Raw genomic sequence first — 6,823 nt, 5'->3', positions numbered from 1 at the left:
GTTACATTTTTGTTTTTGCGCAATGTATTTTGGCTGTTGAATACTATAGAAATTGCTGCCCCTCAAGAGTAGTAGGAGTTTGAGCAAAGGGCCCAATTTTGTGTTCCCCAAAAACATTTATTGAAAAAAGGAATGCATCACTAGTATGCAAAATTAATAGAAACTAGGGATATTTTAGTCATACCTAAAAAAGGTATCGATATATGTACATTTACATGCTTTTTTCTTTTCACAGCAGCTTTTGAATCTGTGTTAGATGATATTTACTACTGATAATCTAGGCATCTGCTAATATTACAACCTGTATATTGTAACATATATATTGCACTTATTGCAGGGTTTAAAAAAAAAAAAAAACATAAAAAGTAGACTAGAACAGGTGTTCTTGACCTTTTTTTGGGCAGAAACCCTAAATAAATTACACGGCAATAGCTTGGTGACTTGGCTACTCATTTGTAAAATTAGCTTTGTGTCCCAATCTTTTCAGTATAATAACCATTTTCATACTAACTCCTGTTTTGCCTTGTCATTTGGTAGGCTAGAACTGGGCAAACCATTGATTACTGTAAACAGTCAATATTATGTACCTGTTTCAGCCATTTAGAACCAGCTAACATATGACAGAGATACAATTTTGCATGCCATCAACTTGGAACGAGACTTCACACATTCATCTTGCCACTTCAAGGCTTTATGAATTGCTGAAAGTTGAAGAACATCACACACCTGGCACTTATTGTCTAATTAAAGGGACACTATAGTCACCTGAACAACTTTAGCTTAATGAAGCAGTTTTGGTGTATAGAACATGCCCCTGCAGCCTCACTGCTCAATCCTCTGCCATTTACGAGTTAAATCCCTTTGTTTATGAACCCTAGTCACACCTCCCTGCATGTGACTTGCACAGCCTTCCATAAACACTTCCTGTAAAGAGAGCCCTATTTAGGCTTCCTTTATTGCAAATTCTGTTTAATTAAGATTTTCTTATCCCCTGCTATGTTAATAGCTTGCTAGACATAGAAACATAGAATGTGACGGCAGATAAGAACCATTCGGCCCATCTAGTCTGCCCAGTTTTCTAAATACTTTCATTAGTCCCTGGCCTTATCTTATAGTTAGGATAGCCTTATGCCTATCCCACGCATGCTTAAACTCCTTTACTGTGTTAACCTCTACCACTTCAGCTGGAAGGCTATTCCATGCATCCACTACCCTCTCAGTAAAGTAATACTTCCTGATATTATTTTTAAACCGTTGTCCCTCTAATTTTAGACTATGTCCTCTGGTTGTGGTAGTTTTTCTTCTTTTAAATATAGTCTCCTCCTTTACTGTGTTGATTCCCTTTATGTAGACCCTGCAAGAGCCTCCTGTATGTGATTAAAGTTCAATTTAGAGATTGAGATACAATTATTTAAGGTAAATTACATCTGTTTGAAAGTGAAACCAGTTTTTTTTTTTCATGCAGGCTCTGTCAATCATAGCCAGGGGAGGTGTGGCTAGGGCTGCATAAACAGAAACAAAGTGATTTAACTCTTAAATGACAGTGAATTGAGAAGTGAAATTGCAGGGGAATGATCTACACACTAAAACTGCTTTATTTAGCTAAAGTAATTTAGGTGACTATAGTGTTCCTTTAATTTACAGAGTGAGACCTTCCTTCTCTCATCTCAAACAATCATGGCATTTTCTGAAAGATGAAAATCAAGGTGCAATGCCGTGTGACAAATTATTCCATAACAGGTTACACACATAGGTACCTTGTATCTTTGAAATCATCATACAAAATAGAGGGTTAGACAGGTTTTCCACAAACGTGTTACCTGATGTTAGCAATATTTAATTCCAAAGCAAATGTTTTAAACATCAACACCCAGTGTTTACTCGACCCACTTAAGAAATGTGCTTTTATATTGTAATGTTCACATTAAAATTGAATCCAATGTCTCACCAAGTACATTACAATATAAAAAAAAAATGAAATTAATCTAATTTTCACTAAGTAACATTTCACTATAGGCCTCATGAAAACTGTTACATCGTGAAATATGAAGAAATGCTTATCAAGAAAAAGTGTTTTTTCAAAGAGTTACATTTTATAAAAATTTCCCCAGAAAGCAGCATTTGTACAGTGACTTTGTATTAGATAACAAAGAACAGATATTTCCAAATATGGAATTGCAAATGTGGTAGGCAATAAAGCAGAGCGTGCAAGGAGATTAGGGAAAACAAGGTATCCTGAATTAATCTACAGTAAGTTAAAGGTACAAGATGTACAGTAAGTCACAGAATCTAGAAAAGGTTCTGAGTTGCTTGACAATGATCCTATAATTCCGTTTCTATTAAATAATTATTAAAAGCTTTTGATGATAAGAAAAGTATAGATATTTATTCAATGTTATACTTAACCCTTAGGGCAGTCATTACAGCGCTGCAGAATATGTTAGTGCTATATAAATAATTGTAAAATTAAAATGCTGCCACTGCTTCTTACATTATTTTCTTGATCAAACCAACTTTAATGCTACAGTACATTAACAAATGCAAATCAAAATCTCGGTAGCAAAATCAACTTCCTATTCTACATTTCACTTAAATAGATTATGGAAGTGAATATGTGTCTTTGTGAGAAAGTATGTATTAATATAAAATGATAGAATTCTAGTAATAAGAGAAGATGGTCATTTTGACTTACCCTGGTATTATTTGTTTGAAATGTTTTTTTCTATTATGCATTTTGTAATATAAAGCTGTTGAAATAATACACAATCAAAATACCACAACAACGGTCGTAAGATCAACATAATAAAGTGGAAATGTTACATACGGTTGTCTATAACCTTATGCAGTTATGAAAATCATAGTTAAGCAGAGACGGCAATAATCCACGGGTATAAAAAGGGGGACCACACATCATCCGTGCGGGACACGAACAAGAGGGTACTGACAACTGAACAGAAAGGGAAGGGGACTGCTACAGTATTAAGCAATAGATAAAATGGTAAGTAAAAGAAAATAGATGCCAACCAGCCTCCCCCTCCCCCCCCCCTCAAGAGTCCACCAACACTGTGGGCACTCGAAGGCCAATGCCTGTCCATATGACTGCCCCCCTGGATAGAGTACACAAATCAGCCGCCCGCTGCACCTCCGTGGCGCCTCCAGAACTTTGATGGGGCGATATAAAAGCTGCCAGTTTTCTCTCCCATCACTGGTCACTCAGAGCACAGGGTGCACAGTCTCTCAGTCACTGGTCTGCTGGAGATCTTTGCAGCTCAGCAGAGGGGCTCGCAACAGGAGCCGCGAAAGATGGCTGCCTGTTAGCCCGGCTCTCCGGCCATGCCCCCCTTACCCTGGTGTTATTTGTACCAGTAACAAAAAAATTAAGGGCTACTAATCAATCAATAATTGCATAAGAACAATAAATTATGATTTGGCTTACTGTTTGTTGTGACAAGGATCTGTATAACGTGAAATCATGAGATTATCTAAGTGAGAAGTTTAGTAGTTGGTACAATACATTATTTAAAAATATAAAGTGGCATTCTGTCTGTACAATAGTAAGATTGATTCAATTTGCATTGCATTACTTTTGCTTCACAGAAGATCATCACATCAAGGTTTGAAAATATTTGCATGACTAGTAGGGTTATTTGCTAAAATAAGAAATCAAGGTGAATTCAAAGTTAGTTTCACATGTAAAGCCAGAGTAGCCAAAATGGAATCATAGTTGACTTAAAGAATATTGCGGTTTGGCTGTTTTGATATTACATTTGAAATGCAATTTAGTGAATAACCGTGTAAGAGTATGTTAGAATTAGTTCACATATGTGTAAGAGCATTTAGAATGACCTACATACACTGATCAGCCAACATTAATTCCACCTGCCTAATATTGTGTAGATCATCCTCATGCTGCCAAAACAGCTCTGATGCATCAAGGCATGGACTCCACAAGACCTCTGACAGTGTCTTGTGGTATCTGACAGATCCTTTAAGCCTTGTAAGTTGAGGCAGAGCCTCCAAGAATTGGATTTGTTGCTCCAAGACATTGATTGAGACCCAGGGAATTTGCAGTGTTTATGTTGTGTTGTGTTCCTCAAAACATTTATGAACATTTTTTGCAGTGTTGCAGGGTGCATTTTTCTGCTTAAATATTCCACCGCCATCAGGGAACACGACTGCCATTATAGGGTGTGTGTGTGGATTGCAGCAATCTCTAGATGGGTGGTATGTGTCAAAGTAAAATCCACATGAATGCCACAACCCAAGGATTCCCAACAGACCATTACTCAGAGCATAACACTGCCTCCTCTGGCCTGTCTTCTTTCCATAGTGCATCCTGCTACCATCTCTTCCCCAGGTAAAAGATGCACACACTCCCGGCCATCCACCTGATCTAAAAGAAAACGCTGCAGCTATGCAGCAACATATGCAGCAAACTGTGATGCACTGTGCCAGAATTATGTTTTTCAGCAATTTGTGCTACAGTAGCTGTTCTGTCTGATCAGACCAGGCAGGCCTGCTTTAGATCCCCACGTGCATCATTCAGCCTTGGGTGCCCATGACCTTGACACCGGTTCACTGGTTGTCCTCTCTTGCACCACTAGACTTGTCATTTTGGAGATGCTCTGACCCAGTTGTCTAGCCATAACTATGTAGCCCTTGTCAAATACAGATCTTTTCACTTGCCCAATTTTCTTCCTTCCAACACATGAAATTCAAGAACTTAATGTTCACCTACTGAGAATATACCCCACGCATAGACAGGCACTATTGTAACATTATAATCAACATTATTCACTTCACCTATCAGTGGTTTTACTGTACCTTATTCTTTCTGCACCCCAAGCTCTTTTTATACATGAAGAGAATTATCCATCCTGCAAATCCTGTTCTTTCTTTTGTTAACTCAAAACTGCAGCTATGTCCCAGAGTACATATACCTGAGAATACAGAGACTCATAGCTCTAGCAGACAGACTGATGATAGGTTTCTTGTCATGAGCCATGTGTGCAATTTGCTTTTAGAAAATTATAGAATTTATTAGAGAAGCCTGGGGATCACTTATTCATTTATTATGAGAGCTTCCTATTTTTTGGTCACGACACAAACAATACACTTTGATGTTGGAAATGTTCTGGATGACATGGATTTCACATAAAATATCCTATGTATGATCCAAAACAGGTGCAGTTCTGAAAAAAATGCTTTATAATAAACATTCAACATGGAAGCAAAAAAAATACAGAAAAGCCAAAAAGATACTGCTCTGCAATTAGCCTTTTGACCTAAAAGTGCTATTATTTTGCACCGCTGATTACTGCACATGGAGTAGAAATTCATATTTTTGTATTGTTTATTTTTTATCATTCTTTATCTACTCTGATCAGGTACAATTTTACAAAAAATGACACAATGTCAGTGTATCATGTTTTAATTCACCATTACGTAACGGAACACATTCTATAATGGTCATTTTTCGCATCATTCTGTGTTGTGTGAGGTAGTAGCTGATGTGACACAAAGTAAGTCGTTTTTGGGCATCAAGAGAAACTAGCTTTGGAGCATAATGTCAGTGTCAGTGTCAACCTTCTGCACTCCAGATGTTGTGGACTACATCTCCCCTGATGCTTTGCCAGCATTATGGCTGTAAGAGCATTATAGGAGATATAATACACAACATCGGAGTGACGAACATTGCCTAAGCCTGGTCTAGCTCTTAGTTATAATTCAAGCAGACACAACACACATCCAAGTTAATGACTGTGGAGCATTTCCTAGATCTTTTTGGATTTCAAGATAACTGTGCTATTCCTTTTAACCTTACCTTGGAAATATCTATACTATATCTAATACTATACAAGGTCTTTCACGCATTTACTGTTTTTATCATTACGTTTCTGGGTATATTTCCTATACTAAATCTGTTACATTACAATTACATTCGGGTTCTTTGACAAGGAAGAATTTTCAGCCTGCAGAAAGCCTCACTTCAAGGTCCTAATAGAATGGATACTTTAACACAACCATTGGTATATCTTGGTCAGATTGTGTTTACTCCTCTAGAAGGAGTTATACAACACTCTTGGTTGTATTGGTTAGATCATGACTCTCAATGTTCTCAAGAAAGGAGGTGGTGAAGAGCTTCCTCACAGATACAGGCACTGTGAGAGAGGTGGGGGCTGGAACCTAAACATCTAACATGGCACTATATAGTTAGGATTAAACAAGGAGCTTCCTTGTCTTACACAGCTATTTCAATCAAGGAAAATCAACATCTGGCTTCTTTGTCATTCAACATGTTAATCCATAGCTGAGGTACGAAGTCCTCATACTGCTCTTTTAATACCTTGATAAGTTGTATAAATTTCACCAAATCAAGAAGCATGCAGATGGCTGGATACAATATAGAGGTGTGAAACAGAAGGAGACCTAAACGCGAACTTTCTTTTAATCAGGTTGCAGGGGAAAAAAACATTGCATAGCCTAGCGAAAGCCCTGTGAGAATTGCTGAATCAAAGCTTTTAAATTACACACTTATTGTTACAAATGTTGCCCCATGTCGATCAAATCAGACACATTTCAGGGGCTAATTGAGGATGTCAAGCTCTCAGAATATTGAGACATTCTCTTATTTCTCCTTAGTCTGAAGAAAGACTTCTCCTTAGCCTGAAGACAGACTTAGCATTCATATTTTAGTATGTATATGTGTTATTCCCCCTATTTGATGGACTATTTGAGAAGTGCAATATGGAAACTCAGTGTAGACATCTGCTTGTCTCTGTCAGTGTAAGCAAACCTGTAAGAACCTGTAAGAACCTGTAAG

Source organism: Pelobates fuscus, chromosome 3 (assembly GCF_036172605.1).
Source record: "Pelobates fuscus isolate aPelFus1 chromosome 3, aPelFus1.pri, whole genome shotgun sequence".
Classification (NCBI taxonomy): domain Eukaryota; kingdom Metazoa; phylum Chordata; class Amphibia; order Anura; family Pelobatidae; genus Pelobates; species Pelobates fuscus.
Note: the sequence above shows the minus strand (reverse complement) of the source record.